General features: G+C 43.5%; 1 long non-coding RNA gene across 1 annotated transcript in view; it reads left to right on the top strand.

Annotated features, from left to right (window-relative positions):
* Nucleotides 1-19,956, top strand: part of LOC146072586 (uncharacterized) — a 66,655-nt gene extending 46,699 nt beyond the window's left edge. The window contains exon 3 of the long non-coding RNA XR_014473204.1: nt 19,582-19,956. This is a non-coding gene — a long non-coding RNA (uncharacterized LOC146072586). The remainder of the gene's footprint in view (nt 1-19,581) is intronic.
* Nucleotides 19,957-23,740: the final 3,784 nt, after the last annotated feature.

Raw genomic sequence — 23,740 nt, 5'->3', positions numbered from 1 at the left:
GCAGCCTTAATGTTTTAAAATGGAAAAAAAAGGCAATATACCATTTAACAAGTGCGGTGTGAAAGGGGTATTAGTGTGCTCCCAACCTGCCTGTGGGACACTATTGCCCACAGGTGGGACAGCAGGACAATCTCAGAAAAAAGGGACTGAAAATAGAACAGTTGGGGGGGTATGTGTGTAGTTTGTTTTTTTACTCGGGTATATTAATGAGGGAAAAGATTAGAAGTACCAATTACTTAACAGGAAGGAAAAATCGCTGAGCCGGTGATGTTAATTCCTTACAAGTCAGTGAACTGGAATACACATAAATTCTCAACATATGGATCCAAAAGTTTATAGAGTTTTATTTAGAACTTAACTATATTTATTTCCTGTAAAGGGATTGTGTGAGAACAACTTGGCATGCTAGTGACACACTGTATATTGAAACAGAGTTGCCCCCTGTTGCTCTGAGTATACCATTTCCTAGGGCCAGTATGCTGCACCTGTCAGTTTTGACATATCTGATGAGGAGCATGCTAACACAAAGAGATGCACGCGCCTGAGATGAAAGGCCAAATATATATAAATATATATAAAATCCTATGAGAACGATCTATAATTTAACTTGTCAACCTAAGTTGAAAACTAAATAAAATTCACAAAACACAAAACTACATATTTCATGTATGGGATATTTTCATATGTCATGTATGGGATATTTTTACTCAGTTTCATGGAACGTACAAGGTCCATTTGTTTAACGGTATTATATGGGGTAAGCATTTGGTAATGTGACTTTAGCATTCACTACTGCAACTCCTACAGCCTGCTCTGGAACCCAGCGGCAGTTGAATGGGTTAGCTCTATTTCATGGCAACAATGTAGCAGAGTAGGTGCGGGGTAACAGGGGTTTGAAATAGTAAAATGAAGCCCTGTAACATGGTGGCAGTAAACCCAGTGCAACCACTTCACACACCCCTAGACATTTGGGGTATGGGTAAAAACCGGACCAGGACAAGACCCCCGGATCACCGGACACCAAAATCTGCAGTCCGGAGCTTATAGCATCCGGTCCGGGGGGTGTCCTGTCTGGGGGTGTCCTGTCCGGGGGGCTGCCTGTGACACCTGTCACCAGGGGGAGGAGGAGGGGGAGAATAAAGCCTCCCTGTATGGTCCGGGCATGTAGCTGAAACTGGACGGTCCGGACCACACGGGGAGGCTGTAATATCCACTTCCCCATGTCCCTGATGATAGCTATCACAGGGGACCCCCCCCCCCCCCCCGACCCCGGACAAGACACCCCCCAGACAGGACACCCCCGGGTTCAAGTCCGGTTTTTATAGTCCCAGACATTTGCGGTCATAAAGAAGGCAAAATCACCATCACATGGACACTACTGTACCGCTCATAGCATTCTAAGGATGCTTCAAGAAGCTGTACAGTCTGCACATGGACATTCCAACTGATACTGCAGCAGTGCCCAATACTACTCCAGGCACCTTGCTAGATAGATGCAGGGGGGTGAGCCAGTGATGTTACAAGCCCAGGGCATTCCGCCATGTGCAACGGCACCATCAGTGTTGTTCTACTCATGCCCCAGTTAACAAGTAAAGGAGCTGCACAAGTAGGAAAAGGAGTGTGATGACAAAGTTTTATAAAGTTGCCATGGGTATGAGAAAAAACCGGACCCGTACAAAACCCTTGAAAAGGAGTGTCCTGTCCGGGGGGGGGGGGGGGGGGGGGGGGGGGGGGGGCTGCCTGTGACAGCTGTCACCAAGGAGAGTAGGAGGGAGAGAATAAAGCCTCCCTGTACGTTCCTGGCAGGTAAAAAATACCGGAACAATCATGACCAGACAAGGATTTTGTAATCTCCCCTTCCCCATGTCCCTGGTGAAAGCTATCACAGGCATCCCCCCAGACAAGACACCCCCAGATGGGACACCCCCATAAAAACCGGACCAGGACAAGACCCCGGACTGGACATGAAACGCTGCATTCTGGAGCTTGTAGTGTCCGTCTGGTGTTCCGGGGTCTTGTCCTGGTCCATTTTTTACTTTTACTTAGTCCCTGTTACCATAGTGTAGGAGATGTTGAAGCCAATACTGGGGATTGAGAGCCGGCTTTGGCTGCCCGCATCCAGTCTGCTGATCCCACCTTCTCCTTTGACTGATGCCAAAGGGGAAGGATTATGAGTGGCTGTAAAAAGTATTTTAATAATCGAGAACCGGCAAAGGCAGGAATTGTGGTGAGATTCCAGTCATAGTAGAAGAGAGTCAAGCCATCCATGAGTGCTGAGAGCCAATAACACTGCCATTACTCCCGCAGAGGATCAATATGCTAACAAGGCCAACATCATGGATAATTTGATTATTTGGAAACCAAGTAATTGTGTTCAGGATACACACCAGAATTCAGACATTGACATTAGTAACACAGGGGGTTATTCTAGTTCACTCTTTCTGACAAAATCCTTCTTAGATGGACAAAACCATGTGCACTGCAGGGGGGCAGATGTAAAATGTGCAGAGAAAATTAGATTTGGGTGAGTTATTTTGTTTCTGTGCAGGGTAAATACTGGCTGCTTTATTTTTACACTGCAATATAGATCTCACTTTGAAGTAAAACCCCACCCAAATCTAATTCTCTCTGCACAAGTTACATCTGCCCCACCTGCAGTGCACATGGTTTTGTCCATCTAAGAAGGATTTTGTCAGAAAGAGTGAACTAGAATAACCCCCACAGTTTTAATAAAAATGCATAAATATATGTAAGTTATTATAGTAATTTGGCCAGTATTGAAGCATAGTGCACCTGATAATTATTGCTTGTAGTAAAAAGACAGGTAATTGTGTATTTTGGCGGCGCCCATCGCATCGCATACCATAACGCATACGATGGTATGCGATGCGACGCGATATCGTACGACAGTGCACGATGGCATACAATTTTGAAATTGTATGCCATTGTACATGGCATACAATGCCATACGATGCGATGCGTATAAACATTGTATAAGCACCCTAATGGGTGCTTATACAATGTTAAGCACCCTAATGGGTGCTTACAATGTTAAATGCACCCCCACGCCACCCCCCCCCACTATTAACGTGAACCCGAAGCGTGGCGAGCGCAGCGAGCCCGCGAGGGGCGGCGGTACGCATCTTACGACCTTTTCATACCCCCACTATCCACGTTGGCGTGGAGTTGAGAATAGAATAGTGTGGCGAGCGCAGCGAGCCACCGAGCCCGAAGCGTGGCGAGCGCAGCGAGCCCCGCGAGGGGACGCGGATACCTGTGAAAACCGCGAAGGGACGCGTTTACCTGTGAAGGTATCCGCGTCCCCTCGCGGGGCTCGCTGCGCTCCCCATGCTTCGGGCTCGGTGGCTCGCTGCGTTCGCCACACTATTCTATTCTCAACTCCACGCCGACGTGGATAGAGGGGGTATGAAAAGGTCGTAGGACGCGTACCGCCGCCCCTCGCGGGCTCGCTGCGCTCGCCACGCTTCGGGTTCACGTTTATAGTGGGCGCGGGGGTTAAACAGCAAGGATTGCAGAAAACCAGCGATCCTCGCTGTTTAACCCCGGCGCCGGCCGCTCGCTCTATTCAATGTTCTGGGAAAATCCTCGCCATCACAGGACGGCGAGAATTCCCCAAAACAGCGAGACCCGCGGCTAATACAGAAAACTCGCTGTATTTAACCGCGAGTCTCGCTGCTTCTGGAGCCGCATATGCCAATTCCCCCTCGCTCAAAAAAATGGAGCGAGGGGAAATTGCCGTATGAGGGGGCTGTGCTGAATACTGATAGGGTGAGTGGTGATAGCAAGCAGGAAGCTCTGCTCGCTGTTGCCGCTTGCCCACAGCATTGAATACCTGCCAATGTGTAGCGTGTATATAAACCAATGCCAGTAGTAAACCAGTGCCATATAAGACTCTTTGAAGGAAGTAGGATAATACAGCAGGGACTTAAATCTAGTAGTGTACATTCAGTAACTTCTGTGAATGATATATAATACTGGGATTATGAGTCAGTATTTGGAATTGAAAAATGCTCAATCCTGGAATTCCCGGGATCCTGGGATCGTCATCCTTCATTTAAACACCCCCCCCCCCCCCCCCCAAGCAGCCATTCCGCACATTTACTTAGAAGTGCAGCAGCATCCAGGACTGGAGTGGAAGGCTGCGTGTGTGGCGATGCTGGAGTGTCTCTGAGAGTGGGCGGCCAGGTGCAGTGGTGCTGGAGTGTCTTGAAAGTCGGCGACCAGTGTGTGGCGGTGCTGGAGTGTCTCTGAAAGTGGGCAGCTGGGTGCACATGGGGATGGTGGAAGTGAGTGGACGGAAGTGGGTGGACGGCAGTGGTGCATAGCGTGACCTCTGACCATCATGCTGCACAGAACCGCACGCTGGGGATCGGGAACAGCCGAGCAGCGTCTGAGCTGGTGCCCTCCGAGAGATTACGGTAACCCCACAGAAAGAGGTACGAGGCGACACTCCGGGACTTGCTTGGGCAAAAAGTCGTGCTTTATTGCCGACGGCCGTTAATTATCATACTTTTTAATAAAAATGTTTTGTTTTGTAATTGCTGTTTTGGGCTAGCGATAAAAGGACAAGTATGTGTCCAGTTATTGCTCTCTTCCTTTCTTTTAATAAATTAGCCTACATTTTTTAACCTTTCATAAAGCTACCTAGGGGGGTAAGTGACCAGCTAATGATTTTTCACCCGTGCCGCCGAATGCAAGGGCATGTGTTAGGATACACATACCCTTGCATATTAGAGAGGGGATTCGATCGGCGCGTGGGGGGGAACATGGTCTGAATCAGACCCACAGTACAGTATTAGCCAAAAAGCAGGACGCCTAAACTTAAAAAACTATAATTCTACAGCAAAATATTTGACTTGTTCAGAAACAAAACATCCACAATAATGATAAGCCCAGGCACTGCTGCTCCTGATTGTCTTGAATTTACAAGGTACTCATAAATCCTGTTATTTAGCGCTGATTATTAGTCATGCTGATTATTACACCTGCCTGTATTGTGTACGGTTCATCAGATTCTGTAATGAGTGATGCCCCATCTACCACCTACTGCTCAGTTACTCTGAATGAGTTTACCAGTGGCACAGAAATAATGAAAATGCATTAAAGGGCATCCATTCACGTGCATGCTTCACTAGAGCCTGGCACAGAGCAGCCTGGTCCTAGAGGTACAAAAACAGAACACTCCAGTGATCCCTGACAGAGATGCAAGGAGGAAAGCAGGTGAAATTTGGCAAGAGGCTTAATTACTGATGTATGTCCCAGTGCGTAAATAACATCCGTGGGGCGACATTGTAATCCAGTAGCAAAGAGAATTAGGCTTGTGTTAAGTATTGCAAGCAAACAACGATTAAACATATATAGGAGTAATTGCCAATTATTATTTTCCCTGAAAAGTGATTCATTGAAGTGTAGTTTTATGGAAATAAAATTAGTGACGTGTGATGGCAAAGTTTGTGGGTGGAAGAACGGTCCGGGATTATCCGTCCTTAGGGGGGTTTAAGGTTAACCTTTCTGCAGCCAGGATAAACAGCAGTGCAGTGCTGCAGGGTGTAAACAACTGAACCACATGGAAATAAAAACACATTACTGAAACAAAATGCATTTTGTTAGAGGGCAAGTAGCTGATGTTTATATATGCTAACTTGCTTTGTGCATTGGACCGTGTTCCTCAGCTATTTACCGTCATTTTCAGCAGCCTCTGTGCTCTTGTGCTTGTGGGGCCACACATGGCAGGATCATTGGCTGAACTTGTAGGTGGCTGTGTTGGACTGGGGCATGAAGGGCCCACCGCAGAATGTTGTGTTAGGGGCCCGTGTTTGTCGGTGTTGCTAACCATTATAGAGTGCATAGTGTGGGCCCCTTCATAAATAGAGTAAATGTAGACACCTGAAGAGGGTTACCTTGTGGGGTGCCGGCTTGGTCGTGCCTCCCCGATCGCACGGGTTCTAGTCTGGAGTCTTCTCTTGATGCAGGATGGTGACACAGAGCAAGCGACAACAGTATTTGTTTGACCTTTTATTATAAAATGGCCACTGTAAACGTCAACGGGAATTTCACAACATCACAATGCGGTAAATACAATATACCATACGCTGTGTATAAACAACATTAATACACTAGGTAATACTTAAACAATAACCATGTATCCTCAACCGACTATGGGATCACTCAGTACCCGGGTACACTATCTGTTACCTAAGACCGGTCAGTCCTGACAAGGGCCTATGCATAGGACTTTAAGTAGCGGGTTGCGGTTCTGGTGCACTCTATAGGAGGTTCTTAAACCGCTAGATAGCAGTATTGTTCCAAAAGGGGGTCCTTCTTATTCACTGATAGGGTTAGTTGGTAAGATGGCAAGGAGGCCCGAAAGCCCTTATAGTCGCTCATGTTTCCTTGCCCAGTCAAATGGAACAGGTGAGGCCTTATCAAGGTCTCTTTCCTAATAACAGTGTGCAGATTAGGCCAGTTAAAGTTGCACTACAGGTTTCCGGCAAATGGAGTTAAATGGCTGAACAGTATAACGGGCTACACAGTTAGTATTGCAGGGGCCAGATCCCTCTGTATTTGTTCCCCTCTTCTGTGTGCCAAGGTGTCAGCATTACTTGCCCAGGGGCAGACTTACGGTTTGAAAGGTCACACTGGGGCCGGCAGGCGGTCTGCTGCTTCTCTGCTGTGCAGTGGCTGACACCCCAGGAGTGGGTTGAAGTGCTGATGTACTGCTGTGGACGGCTGAATCTCTCTCCCTCTCTCCACTTCACACAGGGGGTCCCTGGCACGCTGATGCTCTCTCCCTCTGTCAGCTCAGTGAGGTAGGCAATTGGCGCCAGCCTCCCCTCACTCTAGATGTGGCTGGCGGACAGGCTGTGGGGTCAGCAGGGGTCACCACATGTGACTACTGCCGCTGGTGCTTGGTGTTGATGAATGGGGGAGGGCAGCGGGGGTCACGGCTCTTGCCGCGTTGCACGTGCAGCTGATCAAAGGGGGGAGGTCAACGGGGGTTACAATGATGGCCGTGCTGCGTATGCGGCTGCCTGGGGTACTCTTTTTATTACTGTGCCTCTGGTAGCATGGCCGGCGCGGCTATCAGGCAGGGAGGTCAGCGGGGGTCACAAACCCCTCCGCGCTCCCTCTCTCACCTGGATGCGGCAGTCTCCGGGAGCAGCATCACTTCTCCGCGCTGCTAGGGGTCGGCGGGGGTCACGCTGACGTCAGCGGCTTCTCCGTCTTCTCCTCAGCTCGCGGTGAACACTTTCTCCCGCGCCGCTGGTCCCACGCTCCTCCAGGCTTGTTTTTCCTCTAACCATACAGCCTCTTCCTCCCGTGCGTTTCCTGGAATTTCTCCTTTTTCCCTCAGCCCCCTCCTTCCTCTTCCTCTCATCCAATGGGGTTCGGCTTCCTCCTGTTGGTCACTGGCCGCCGGACCAGGGTACATTAACCCCACATGTGCTGCAGTGTGCCGGCTGTGTCTCCCATTAACCCCTTCCTTTTCTGGGGTTCACATCAATACTTCTAGTGCATCCATGATAATGTACCAGATTAATAAGCGCTGTAGAAAATACACCATAGTCCTGTACATTATCTATATAATAAGTTGAAGAGTGTGTGTGCGTGTCCGTTGCATTGCGGACACACCATGGCGCTCAGAGGGCAACAAGATACCTCTGGACCCGGTGGTGTGCACCTCGAAGCCGTTTTTGGGAAATTTCACTTAGAAATTTAAAAACAACACCAAGTTTTAATTTGCCTTCATTGATGATCTGGGAAAAAGATCGACGATCTGGGAAACCGTTGAGAAGGAACAATTCCACACCTGATTTCATTGCTGTCATTGAGTATGAATGACACATTCTAACATTATGGTGATGACTTTAAACAATTAGGAATAAATGAGGATATACATAGACCACACATCACATACAAACATACACATTGTACACGCACACACACACAGTACACCACATACGCACACATAGTACACAACACACACATATATACGTAGCGAACCTCACACACTTACACATTGGACAGATACACACAACAAAACACACACATAACACACCACATGCAGTACATCACAAACCCATATACACTACAACACACACCCAAAAACAGTACAACAAACACACAGAACACACACACCTAAACATTGTGCAGATACAGAAACACACAGAACACACACAAACATTGCCAGGATAGGCACAGCACACTACACACACATGTATACGTAGCGCACCTCACAAACTTACACAACACAACACACACACATAACACACCACTCACAGTACAACACACCCACATTCACTACAACACACACCCAAAAACAGTACAATACACAGTCATACCTCCAAACATGACCCCCTCCAGGAGGGACACAATGCTCTGCTCCTGCAATTCCCTCTTAATGCATGATTACCTTCATCTATGTTGAACAGGTTAATTTATAAGAAAGGTGCTACAACACAGGTGATGGCAATCATACATTACCAGGGAAGTGCAGGAGCAGAGCAATGTGTCCCTCCTGGAGAGGGTCATGTTGGGAGGTATGCACAGATCACATACACTTAAACATTGCACAGATACACACAGGGCCGGCAACTGAAATCTTGGGGCCTGGTACACGGATATCTCTGGGGCCCCCCTAACCCTTGAGCAGAATATTTTTAGTATACTGCATATTGAGGGGTGTCTGGGTAAGTACCCTTACAGGAATCCAGACGGGTGCCTTTATAAACCATTTATAGACACTGTACTGCCGCAGCTATGCTTACAGCCATTAGAACTTAGGGGCCCCTCACAGGCTTGGGGCCCGGTACAGGTGTCCCCTTTGACCCCCCCTGTCGCCTGCCCTGGATACACACAGCACACTACACACACACACACACATACGTAGCACACCTTACGCACATAGGGCAGATACACACAGCACACACACACATAACATACCTCTAACAGCACAACACACACCTACATTCACCATACACACCCAAAAAACAGTACAACATACACAAAACACACACTTAAACATTGCACAGATACACAAAGACACAACACACACATATACATAGCACACCTCACACACTTACGCATTGGGCAGATACATGCAACACACACAACCACATACACTACAACACACACACAAAAACAGTACAACACACACAAACATACAGGGGGTCCCCAGTTGATGAGAAATTTTCACTACAATGTCACCGTAGGGGGATATCCAATTGGGGTTCAGGTGGTCTTTTAGGGACCCCTTTACAATCCCGTTGGTCTCTTCTCCTGGAGCCTATGGTCTCCCTCAGTGATTGACTATCATTAAGGGAGACCGTAGGCTCAAGGAGAAGAGACCTAGGGGATTGTAAAGGGTTCCTAAAAGACCACCTGGACCCCAATTGGGAATCCCCTTATGGTGACACTGTGACCATGACACTGTAGTGAAAATCCCATCAATTGAGGACCCCCTGTAGGTGTACCAAACACCAATTATGCCCACAATATCCATACCCCCCTCCACCTATAGATTTGTTTCGCAACCCACCCCCATCCAAACAATTATCAGTTTGAATCAGAACTTATTTTTTAATCCTACTTTAATTTCTTAATTATACTTCTATGTACACTTATATTTTTTTCACGATTTATTGTACACTTTAACATGGAAAATCTTTATCTCAGTCTTATTCTTCAACTTCTTACACTCCAAACCTTATCAATGCACCCATTGATGATTGCGATGGCTGGATCGGTGGATTGGCCCGGCGGGTGTAGGGAAGAATTTGGCCCATTGCACCCGTTCCCAGTGGTGCATTGCAGTGGTGCGGGTAGCCTGCGTCGCATTATGACGTCATGTGGCCAGGCCCGCGGACCTGCTCCCACACTCAGGGGCTGCCCCACTGGTAGAGATGCCCGGTGCATGTGCTTTACAGATCTCCAGACCTCAGAGACTGCTGCAGGCAGGATTGTTGAGTGGAGCGGGAGTGGCAGGGAGCGTTGAATTTTTAATTAATTATGGTGCGGTAAGTAACGCCCACCCCGGTCTCCACGCACTTAGCGCCTGTATTTACACATCCTAGAAACTGTACCATTGAAAGTATAGAAATGGAGGTGTGGCCATGCCCCTTTCTGATTTTGTACCGATTTCTGACCCTCAGATGTTGGAGGGTATTTCATAGGTGGTAAATCTCAGGAGTGGATGTGGAATTCATCAACACATACAAGTTATCAACTCAGGAGCGTTTGTGTTTCAAACAACAACACCACACCTGAATTCATTGCCGCAATTGAGTATCAATGCAAACACATTCTAACATTATGGTGGAATCTACAACAAATTACAATCTTAGGTCTTTGGCACAGCATACTGTAAGATTACATTTTTCAGCAATTTTGGAAATAAAAAAACCCCAAGGTTTTACCGGGCAACGCCGGGCGGGTCAACTAGTAAGGTAATATATGTAACATGTAAAATTGTATTTATTTATTTACAGATACATATATATAGCGCAGCATATTTCATTGTGCTTTACTTATGCTATAATTCACTTTGGAATCTGATCCCTAGAGCTGGGGCCCACCAGGGGTTTACCCTCTCCCCCTGTGGGACAGTCCAGCCCTGGTAGGTAGTGAGCCCAGGTGCAAAAATATAATTAGGGCCCCCTCCTCCACCGCAACCCAAGTTCACTCTATAGTAGTGGGTGACAAGGAGAAGCAAAGGGTGACAGGGAGAGACAAGGGGAGGCTGAGTGTTAAAGGAAATAACATGGGTAACAGGGGCAACAGTGGGCCCCTTAGTCCCCAGGGGCCCCAGTGTACTGTACCTTTTGCACCAATGGTGGTTCCACATCTGGTAAGGATCAATCTCCTGACGAACAATTAGGGATGACCAAATTTGCCATGGCTGCCATCAATGGCAATAGTGCAACTAGCCATTGATGACTGTTATTATTGACTAAATATTTTTATAAAGAAAGACTGCGCTTATAAGAACACTCTTTGAAAAAGCTCCAATAGAGCGAAACGTGTTAGAGGGAACTTGCCCGGCAACTTTGATCCAAGGAGGGACCTTCTGCCAGTTACCTATCACCGCCAATTGTCATTTTCAATTGAACCTGCACACCAAGTATTACGGGGACACAGACCCAGTGCTATCGTGTTGCTGCTGCAAGAGGGCGGGTGAGAGACGCCACTCTGCGGTACTACAGGTCAGGCAGACGCTTGACGGAGGAGACCCCAGCCGCGTGTGAGAGACGCGGCATCTGGACTGACTAGAACTGCCGGCATTGGGTCAGCGTCACAGCGTCTGCTATTGCGGGTGTAGAACAGAGAGCTACTGACAGCCAATTCACACAAGCTCTCCTGCCTCCCTGCTAATTCAAACAACTGCCCAGTATTTACATCAAACGTGGAGTCTGTGAGTATAAAACTTCATTAAAGTGCAGTAGTCATTTACCGTATACAGCTCACAAGCGGAGATTGGATACTATCCTATTGGCTGATATTATTGTCCCTCTTGGAAAAAGCCAATTTCATTTTGATATTTAGAGCCATACAAGCCCAAAGAAAGCTTCTCTGATTGAGTAGCAATATTGTTTTATTGATTTACACGATACAGGTGGCCACCGAGTATTGATTGTATGTATATATTTTATTGTAAAAATAAATTTATCTGAATTTAATACTTTTTAATAAAAATATTTGTTTACAAGCAAGTGGTGAGTGTTAATTCAGACCTACATGCACCTGGTTCTTATAAGCGCAGTCTTTCTTTATAAAAATATTTGGGAAATATAGGTGTAGTTGCACACAAGTGCATCCAATGCCTTGATTAGGTGTGAGTTCACAGTCACACCATTTAGCCTGCTGCTATATAGATTGAATTTTGGTAGAATAAAATCATATGGGAATTTTGGAATAAAATATTTTTTAGTAGCGCCTATCACAAGGGGATTTTTTTCCCCAAAAAGTGTTATTATTGACTGTGTGATGGCAGCAGTAGGAGCCGATCCGAGGTGGATTCTTGCACTGTCCAACACATCGTTCAGACCACCGGTCTGATGTCTTGCTGTTCCACTAAGCATATATTATCTATAATATATACGTCTAGTGTGCGTGTGTCTAGAAAACACTGCCATCTGTTGGCAGCGAGTGAGACTACATCTCTTTCTCTCTCACACATGCACAAACACAGAGGCAATCACAATGTAGCAGACTAGCTTTCAAAGCATTTGCTTCGAGCGGGCTTACTAGTAATAAAATACTTTTATTTGCAGTCATTTTATTTAATAGCCGAGGCTTTACTGTAGAATAAAAGCTTGGGAAGGATTTTACTAGACCAATGCATAACAAAAAAGGAACACAGACCTTCTAGTTATTGAATTTACTAATGAAATATTGTCCTTCTCAGTTTTGTTTATCACTTAGAATCTATGGAGGAACAGCAAGAAAATTGAATACCTAGTGATTTATTATATCTAGAGGCAAATAACAAATAAGGGGCATCACATTAAAAAAAAAGTAATTGCTTTATTTTAAACAAAATTAAAAGCCGAGCTGTGTTTATTGTTTACACCTCCTTGGAACTTGCTGCTTAATACACAAACAATAATTCAAACTGTTTACAGGTGACTCACATTGTCAAGAAGAGAACATTAAATTGCATGCAACACTTGACACTATGAGAACGTCCAAACCTTTCTCTGTGTGAACCGTCAGCATAATGGGAAAATAAATTGCGGTTTCCTATGAAATAAAATTTATTAGAATACAAAATGTATTAGATTCAGTTTTACATTTGACAATGACAGAATAAGGGCTGACATAATACTTATCTTGATTTAGGTACTTGGCTATCTAGTCTGACTAATAAAATATATTTTTTTAAATACATGTAATCAGAAATGAGTTACCAGATATGCAAGATTAGACTGCACCCACTGACAGTGTAGGCTGCAGCGCAGGCTCCTACTTAGTGACAGGAGCCAAGTGTTGCATGTATTTTTACAGTGCAGCACCCAGCTTCTGTCACTGAGGAGGAGCCAGCATTTTGGTGTCACCTATAAGTGTGTGACTGAGTGCCGCCCTCAACACCTTGTGATGCCAGTGATGTGAAATATGCACTAAATAACCCTTTTGCCCTTTATTTAACTTCATTTCAAAGTATTTACTTTATTAAGAGTATATATATATATATCAGAATTTTCCTCTATAGTATTCTTATAATTACCAACAAACCTCATGTGATCTGGACCCTAACTCAACCAAGCATTATTAGGGTTAGGGACATTACTATTTATAAAATTAGTTCAATTGTCTTTGCAGAGAGGGATTTTCCCTGAACCACTAAAAGAAGCAATTGCTAGACCACTGCTTAGAATAACTACGGTCATTTAGATCATGACTGCATGACAAACTGCAGGCGGTATAAAGCCTTTTTTTGCCAATGAAAGGTTATTGAGAAAGTTGCTCCACCCCAACTGGGATCCCATCTGTCAACCCATGATATTTATGATCGATTCCATGCTGGATTCAGAAACAGACAAAGCACTGACACAGCCCTGGTATGTGTGCTTAGTGATCCTCTGGTGGTAATTCAGATTAGTAATGTTTGAATAGTGCACCTGCATTTTCTCTTTGTGTGTGGCACTATAAGGTTCAGCAAGGTAGCAGTTTTCATTACATAGAGTGTGCAGTCCAGTGTCCCTTCATGTACTCTTTATCAGATCATTTCTCACCCACAGGTTACAGAGTTTCATCTGGAGTATACTCATGGTCATCAGTGCCACTGCAATATGGCATTCTTGAAGGTTCCGTACTGTCCCTCATGCTTTTTGCAGTGTACATGCTACCACTGGGGAAAATATACAGGCATCATGGCCTGGCCTACCACTGCAATGAAGATGATACAAAACTGTACCTATCCTTTGCTATGGGGTCTGAGAACCTAATAACAACTGTAAATGTATAGCCGATTTATGTTTTTGCTGGTGGGTGCTCAAGCCAAAAATATAGGGGAGTGGCTTCACAGGGAAGGGGCGTGGCCACACAATAATACCAATTTTTTTATTTAAGAATTCAGTATCAGTCATATAAAATAAATATATATGGGCTGTGAACCAATGCAGGACACCGGGTGTGGAGCTTTATAGCTATATTATTAATATTAAAGTCCTTTAATATTAATTTTGAAGCTTAGTGCGACCTTCCCTATGACCTAATTTTATGAAATTCTCTGTAGATGCATTCAGGTAACAAACACTTGGTCACTTAGAAATCTCTGGTGCCCCCCAGACATTACTGACACCCCCCCCAGAAAACAATACTGACCCCCCCCCCAGCAAACAGGGGCAAATTTAGGGGTCAGGCCACCCCTAGGCACAACATTTGTGCCCCCCCAGATGCGTGCAATGTCGCCCCCCTCCACCCCAAGTGTGCATATGGGGTTAAATTAAAGGGAAACAACAATAAATAATAGGGGCATTATCAAACCAGGGCTATATATCGTAGGGGCAGAGCCAGAGGCACACATGTGGATGAGGAGGTGGCAGAGTTACTACAAGTCTGTTCCCTGGGAGGGGGCACAAAAACAACCATGCCACCTTTTTCAACCTCAAATACTGACAGAGGGACCCACTGGTGCTGAATATCCCAGCTTGGAACTGCTTCTTCCACTCACACTTGTACAGGCAGACATCTGTGTGAGTGAGAAGCAGGCTGCCGCCATGATTACCGGCAGCTTCAGCGGGCCCCTCTGTCAGTGACTCACTCTTCCCATCTTACCAGAGTCTGCCCTGCAGGTTAGTCCTCTCCTCACCAGTCACCTCTCCTCGATGCCCGCCTCCTCAGTCAGTCCAGCCAGGGCTGCCATCAGAAACTGTAGGGCCCGGGACTGACACAATAGAAAGCCCCTCCCCCCCCCATTGTTAAAAGAAAATAAATTTAGTCAAATATTTTGGGCAAATATGCCACACGGTATGAGCCAAAACTCACATTATGACACATAGTATGAGCCAAAATTCCTGTTATGCCACACGGTATGAGCCAAAACTCACATTATGATACACGGTATGAGCCAAAAATCACATTATGACTAATGGTATGAGCCAAAAATCACATTATGCCACACGGTATGAACCAAAAATCACATTACGACATGGTATGAGCCAAAAATCACATTATGCCACACGGTATGAACCAAAAATCACATTACGACATGGTATGAGCCAAAAATCACACTATGACACACGTATGAGCCAAAACTCACACTATGACACACGGTATGAGCCAAAACTCACACTATGACACACGGTATGAGCCAAAACTCACATTATGACACACGGTATGAGCCAAAAATCAAATTATGAACAACGGTATGAGCCAAAAATCACATTATGACACACGGTATGAGCCAAAATTCACATTATGCCACAGGGAATGAGCCACAAATCAGGAACAGAGAGAGGGAAAGCAAGGAAATAGGGACAGAGAGTATCAGTGATGACAGAAAGAATGACAGCTGGGACAGAGAAAGTGGTGACAGGGACAGCAGGAAAAGGTAGAGGGACACACATGTAACAGCATATAAAAAATATATCTTTTATATACAATTCCATCACAGGCAGCAACTGGGATGAACTTACACTTGTGAAGAGAGTGTAATATAAAATGTGTTTATTTGCCCACCAATATAAAATAAAAAAATATGAAAATATATATATTTTTAGATGCCCACTGCCCAGCAATGTATATATTTTTATATGCCCACTGATGTATATATTTTTATATGCCCACTGCTCACCAATATTTATATGCCCACTGCCAACAATGCATATTTATTTAAACATCACTGCCCACCAATGTTAATTATTATGCGGTAACATATACAGAACATTGCTGGCCTATTATTAATAAAAATTGGTGGGCAGTGGTGTTTAAATATACATTGGTAGCAGTAGGCATACTGCTATATAAATAACAGATAATAAATAAATAAATCTTTAAATGTTTAAAATATCTATCCCAGCGATAGCAACACGGGTCACACACACACAGCGATATTTGCTTTATTTCTAAGCAATCTAGTCAGATCGCATGTGTCTGCGAAAGAACCAGGCTGATCAAGGCTGGAGCTGACATCGCAGACTCTCCCTTCAAATGCTTTGGCACGTCTGCTTCTTTCTGGACACTCCTGAAAAATGGGTGGTTACCACACCCAAAAGCAGGCTTCGCTGTCAACCAATAGAATAATCGCTGATGATGTTTGCATGCACGCTACGATCCCTATTCATGTGCAGTCATTCGATAACACAGCCAAAGAGGATCCTACGTAAAAACGACCAATTCTTTTTTTTTTTAGCTTTTAATCTTTTATTTATTTTCCTCATATACATATAAAAAAAAAAAAAAAAAGAAAGACAGAAAAGAACATACAACATATAACAATTCTGAGCAATATTTTACAATATCTTATTCAGGGTTAGAGCCGTATCGCGCTCAAATATACATACAAACAGCAGTATACAATTTACACATAATATCTATCATATTCTTACTTAGCTATGGCCGTGGCGGGGCTATACTATACAGTATATTAGTTAAAATAGCAAATATAAGCACGGGGAAAGTTAGGGCAGGCATGGATCCTGACCTGATTATATTTTAGAATTTCACTGGTGTGAGGAGGCAAACCTCTCTTGGTAGCACGATGACTGCCGTATCATTCTGTAGTTCAATTATTATTATGTGTCTAATGTATTTACCTGACCTGTTCTGTATCTAGTGCTCTGTGCTTCTTTTCAACTAAGCAGATTACTGCCATTTTTCGTGCATTACTTTTTATAATTTTTTTAAATCTGTTTTTGTGCCTTGTGCTGTATTCTGAAAGTGTGTTTTCTTCATTTAGGTGCACCAATTCAGTACATATTCTACAGTTACTCAGAGTAGAGAATTTTCATCTCTACATTTAATTTATCTCCAATCGTGATTTACTTGTGTTACTCAACTCTACCTCTATTTTTGACTACTATATGAAAAAAAAAATCTATTTATTTATTCATTTATCTTTTTTTTCTTTTTATATATATTTTTTCTTTTTTTTTCCCCCCTTTCCCCCTTCCACCAATCTAATCTAATTTATTATTTTTCCCTCCCTCAGGAGTCATCGTGCTTCCAATACACTGACATAGTCCACCTATGCCATACTTTTATATAAGTACTCAGCGTCTTTCTACTGATACAGTATGTACATGTTTCTCCTGTCTAGCCGTATAGTTTACAAGAGCCTTCCATGCCTGTATATCAGGACCTTGATCAGACATCCAAGTTCTAGCAATAATTACCTTTGCTAAAGCACACAAATTGATAATATATGACTTATCCCCCACTTGTAGTCTGGTTCCCTCTATCAGGCCCAATAGGCAGCTTTTTGCAGTCATTATTTCTTTAGCTATACCAGTATCTACCAGAACTTGCACGAATTTACCCCAAAACTTTGCAACTTCTGAGCACTCCCACAGCAAATGATAGAAGGTGCCCGTGTCCCGTTTGCACTTTGGGCATGTGCTCAAGGTCCGCCACGCGAATTTCATCATCCTCAGCATTGATAGATATGCTCTATGGAATGTATATAATTGTACTTGTTGGACCCGGAGGGCATTAGTTGCTTTCGATATTACTGACTTTGCGTTGTTCCGCTCCTCCTCCCCTATGGGTCCCACGTCTCCTTCCCACTTCTCTTTCAATTCACTCAAACCGTCCCCCCATTTATGCAGATTAATACATTTATATATTCTAGATACCAATTTTGTTTTAATGCTTGACTTTAGTATTTCTTTTATTGGTGATTCTTTAAAGATTGGGGGAGTATTGGGGAACTGGACCTCGAGGGCATGCCTCAACTGCAAGAAGCGGAAAAAATATGACTGCGGTAGCATATATTCATCTTTTAGTTGTGAGAAGGACTTGATCCCATCCACACTATACTGTATACTTGACTGAGATTAACAATTAAATACGGCTTCCAGACCTCTCTTATTTGTAATTCACATAGTTCGCTTAACCTCATAGTGTCTTCAATTGGGTGGTCTTGGTCTATATATTTAAATTGTATACACCAATTAGCCTCTTTCCAGATTTTTATAGCCTGAGTCACTAAAGGGGGATCTGAGTTCACTGGCTGACCAAAAAAACGACCAATTCTTACTGATTTCAATGCACTGAACACGAGTATGATGTTTTAAGTTGTTTATTAGTTCAAGTTTTCAAGATCCTTAGCGAAGAACTAAGTCAGAGATCAATGCTGTGGTCACGCATCGCAGACATTTTCCCATTTTTAAAATGTTATTTTTATTGACATTTCACTTGTTGACATGCATAAAATATGAGAAACATCAATGGCAGGTCTGTGGGGACTTCAAAGCTGTTGCTCTTTTACGTGGATTGCAGCTAGGATATACAGAGTTCTGCTGTTTTCTATGTGACTGGGACAGCCGGGTAAGGACACACCATTACATTCAGAAGGGGTGGCCTATTGGAAAGTCCATGAATCCAGGAGTAAAGATTGTACAACATGTGCCATTGGTTGATTCAAAGAACATATTGCTGCCACCACTTCACATTAAACGGTTTAAGGAAGAACTTTATGAAGGCAATGGATAGGGATGGGCAAGCTTTTCTGCACCTTAGGCAAAAGTTCCCAAGGCTCAGTGAAGTGTAAATCAAGGACCACAAATACGAAATCTCTTCCAGGACAAAGATTTTGATAGTATCTTAACAAGTAATGAGAAGACTGCTTGGAACAATTTTCGTCTGGGAAATAAGAAGGCAGCAAACTACGTTGAACTGGATGAAAATATGATTTCCTCATATCAGAGGGTGTGGTATAACACATTGACAGTCCGGATTCTGACAGTAATTAGCCAGACGTCAGAATCCCAACTGCCCGGACTCAGACAGCAGGGCGAGCGCAACAAAGCCCCTTGTGGGCACAGTGGCTCACTACGTTCACCACCTACTTTATTCTCCCTCTATAGGGGCCGTGGACCCCCACGAAGGAGAATTGCTGCTGCCCATCTGTCGAGGTTTAAGCAGTTGGGATTCCGACGTCGGGGTAATAACTGTCGGAATCCCGTTTGCCGGTCAGTCATCCGGCACCCATATCAGACACTTGGGTGCAATATGTCTTTGAAGATGCATTTTCTTCATTCTCACTTTTTACCCAGCTAACTGCAGCGCCGTTAGGGAAGAACACGGTGAACATTTTCACCAGGATATTTCTGAGATGGAGAAGAGATACTAGGGGAAATGTAATGCTTCAATGCTAGCAGACTATTGTTGGACACATGTCAGAGATGCCCCAGAAATAGTATACAAGCGACTTGCAAAACGAAAGTGCTATTAAAAGCAATGATTTGTATTATTGTTGATGTTGTGTATGTATATTGAGTTATTTGTTTTGGAAAACAACAAATGTGAAAAACTATAAAACTGCAACAAATCTTTCAATGTCATTGTTATTTTCGTTTTCAGCACCCTAAATTCTACTAATAATCATATGTTAATTTTCAGGATCGCAAAATTTTGAAAAAAAATTGTTGTCCACTGTAATCGGATGCGATCACCGCTGGACGAATTTGCAAGGCAATATGATTTTCGAACGCTTTCAAAGTGTTCGCACCTGAATATCCCCCTCTATATTGAGCATTCCACACCTAAGGGCCTATGTACAAAGAAGTTATTTGGACCTGACTTACCGCGGGTCGCCACAAAGTGGGAGCGAAAGATTGCATTGACATACTGTATGCAAAAGTAAATGACCTTCAAAACTTCTTTTGCTACATTACTACAGAGGCCGCCTCTGATTTGCTCCAGGGATTCCTCTTCTTTTTCATTACTGTATATGTTGTTTTGTGTTTGCTTTGCTGTCACAGTTTGTATTGCCATCACGTAACTCATGTTGTAGGTTTATCTATACAACTAAACAGATAAAAGAACTGGAAACCACATTGAATTAATAATCCCCAATTGCTCGTGTTGCAGTGTTTATTTTGTGGTGGAGGATGTGGTAATGGTTTTCTTTGATGATTGCAGTTGCAAAGTGTTAGGCTTACTGCAAAATGAAGCCTTTTGGGAACAACTACTGTCTGTGATTAGCATAGTTGAGGTAACTGAAATAGGCCGATTAACCACGTTTGTCAGAGCTCTGCTCGTACATCATTGTGTATACAGAAACGCTGCAATTTGGGGAAAATGAAATGTTAGTTTTGTGAACATCATTTCAGCTACAGACCAAAAAAAAAAAAACCTCCTTTGAGCAATAAAAATATTTTCAAAGAATTCCTAATAACTAACTTATAATATATAATTTAGACAAATACCCACCCTTTGCTTTGCGTGCATTCTTCCTCTTCCTTTGTGGAGATATGCCCACAATTGCAAAACTTATCTACAACAATAGTCTATTTTCAGTCTGTCTGGAACATATTTTTGGCATAGTGACCATCTTTAGAGTCTGAAACCTGAAAGATTAGTGATGGTTATTATTTATCTGATTTTAGCCTTAGATGTATGCTTTATACCTGTTCGATACATCTAAAAAAAATATGCATTCATGGCTGGCTAAAGGGCCGTTTGACTGGCACCGACTGAATAAGTGGTTCTTGCAGCTCAGACATGGCCCAAGCCTGTAATCCCATATAAAATCATCTAAAATGTTGCAGAGAACGGTGCCGGGGAAACTACTGTCATTGCAGCCACTCCTTTCTGTAACCACCACACGCCCGCTCTGTGCGCCGCCTGCTCTGCAACAGGGGCGGATCCAGGAGGGAGAGATAAGTGTGATCACCTCCTCCCAGTGACGCTTCTTATCTGCCTGCTACCACTGAATGCATATAGTAGCTTAGCTATAGTGGCACATCATGTATGGGGAAAGAGGAGGCTGATGCTGGTTTAGTGCACTTCACAAAGGTCAACATGTGAAAAGGTTGATAAGCTTTAAGCCAACATTGCTAAAAGGTCGACAAAAGAAAACTCTTTACACCATTAAAGGGTCAACACCGCAAAAGGTCCATGTCCATGTTGGCAGATTTCAACATAGACACCAAAAATAAGTGAAAAACACATGTCAATCTTTTTCTGTGTCACCTATTTTCATGTTGAACCCTTTGATTGTGTTGACTGCCTGTCAATGTCAACCTAAAGCCTTCCGGGTGTTGACCTATTGATTGTCGATGAAAATTCATCGACCTATTGACTGTGGACCTAATGATCTAATCATCCACACCCCATTCAAGCTTTGCTACATTTTGCTGGGTAAGGAGGAATCTAGTGTACAAGTCCTGCATGTTATTCCTATCTCCTCCTGAGTAAGCCCCTGAGGATTGTGTATTATGCGCACTACAAAAGAGCACCATAACAAGGAAGCAACCCACCATACGCAGGCCCAACCGCCTATACCCTTAACCTCATGAAAATCAAAACACATATGCAACTAGTTCAGGTTATTGTCCATGTATTTATAGGGTTACAAGTCCCAGGACATTTACAGATACAATTATATTGAAACTTACTTTAAATACCAGCAGGTTAAAGGCATAATAAATCCCAGGATAATTCTGAATGGGTGTGGCATAGCACACTGACAGTCGGGATTCCGACAGTCATTAGCCCGACGTTGGAATCCCGACTGCCCGGACTCAGACAGAGGGGGGAGCGCAACAAAGCCCCTTGCGGGCTCAGTGGCTTGCTACGCTCGCCACCTATTCTATTCTCTATCTATGGGGGTCGTGGGCCCCCATGATGGAGAATAGCCGGTGTCCGTCAGGATCCCGAGTGTCAGGGTTTTAACTGTAATGACTCTCGGAATCCCGACTATCTGTCAATCATCCGGTACCCATTCTAAATATGAAATATGTGTTAATTGGGACAAATGATTACATTTTTTTGTAATAGTGTGCTATGCTATTTAATAACACATTAAACCATGTGCACTGCAGGTGGGGCTGATGTAACATGTGCAGAGAGAGATAGATTTTGGTGTTATTTTGTTTCTGTGCAGGGTAAATACTGGATATCAGTTTGAAGAAAACCATCGCCTAAATCTAACTCTCTCTGTACATGTTACATCTGCTCCTCTGCAGTGCACATGGTTTTGTCCAGTAAAGAGAGAATTTGCTTTTGCGAGTGAACCAGAATCAGGCTCTTACAGTGGCCCTACAGTATGTACAGTAGGCCTTCGAATAATAAAGAATGGGAGAGAAAAGAGGACAAAGGAGGAATTCTCTGGATGAAGAATCAAAAGAATAGAAAGTAAAATCTCTGTGTGGGGGCACACTTGGATTATTAGTACATTAATATTTATCTTTCAATATATTCTCCAAAAGTATGCGGTTCACTTTGTATATCACAGGGGAGATAGGAAATCCCTGTAACTGGCAAAAGCATCAATAAAACGCACCATTTATAGTAATTTAGTATTTAATATTTTCATAAATGTTGACGTGTCAATTAATGCCAGTCGGTGAAATATATATACTGTCAGAGGCGTACCTAGATATTCGTAGGCTCCAAGCAAAAGTTTGTAAGGGCCCCCTATTTAGCAACCGATGGTGATACATTAGACAACAAAAAGTGATGAAAAACTGGCGCTAATAGGTAGCAGCTGAGCTTGTCCCACGGAGACCATCAATTCTCCAGATTTGAAACAGTTAATAGACACAACAGGGAAGGGATGACCAGCGCATAAATTGAAACTTGCTTGTGAGCAGGAGATCAGGAGGCAGGTGATGTAGTCAGTGGGCTAATGAAACCTCACTTACTTTTAAGCTCTGTCTCGTGTTCGCATAACAGTTTCTTTAACAGGTAGCTATGATATTCTCCCCACATGGACCAATACTTACTTCAGGTTTCTAACTCGAATACACTGAAAGGTATCTTTAATTTTCTACCACCTCTATGGCTTCCAACAGAGTATGGATGCAACTTACTTTCAATTTCTAACACGCGTTCCTGTAGCAGTTTCTTTAAATCAGGATCCGACATCAAAGTTAAAAACACGGAATTTATTCAAAAGGTCACATACACACAGGAACCATAGACAAGCGGAGCACGACGTCCCGTCTGGTGAATAGATGTAAGATTCACGTCCACGGCGCTGCAGATGCTGGGATCGGTGAACTCACAAGCTGGTACTGGCATCCGTATGAAAAACGCTGGTATGAAGTGCACCAGCAGTCACAGCACTGACGTCAATGCGTTTCGGATGGCTCCTTTGTCAAGACGTGCTGCTCTCACTTCGAGTCCAGGATTTAAGCCTGGAGGTCTTGTCACGTGATCGGGTTGACATGAAAACCTAAAAACCCGGCTCTCATATACTAATAAAATTATATTACCGGCTCCGAATATTTGGCCAATAATATATAATATATTTTTATAATGTATAAAACATTAAAAAAGCAGAGGAATGCAATAATATTATACAGCACATACTACAATATAACGCATATATGTCGGCAGCAATTTTTAACAGTACATCAAAAATTATATAACATTTAAAAAAATACTTTTTTTAAAAACATACATCAATTTATCCTCTGGAGCCGGGTATCAAAAACAGACAAACAGACTAAATAAAACACAATGTTAGTGACAGGTAGATCAAATCAATACCTAATATAAACATATCTGAAAATAGATGAACCACTTATACTCAAAAGCTACATTCATTTGT

The sequence above is a fragment of the Crinia signifera genome, chromosome 4 (assembly GCF_055691185.1).
Source record: "Crinia signifera chromosome 4, ASM5569118v1, whole genome shotgun sequence".
NCBI lineage: Eukaryota > Metazoa > Chordata > Amphibia > Anura > Myobatrachidae > Crinia > Crinia signifera.
This window is presented reverse-complemented; position numbering and strand designations above follow the sequence as displayed.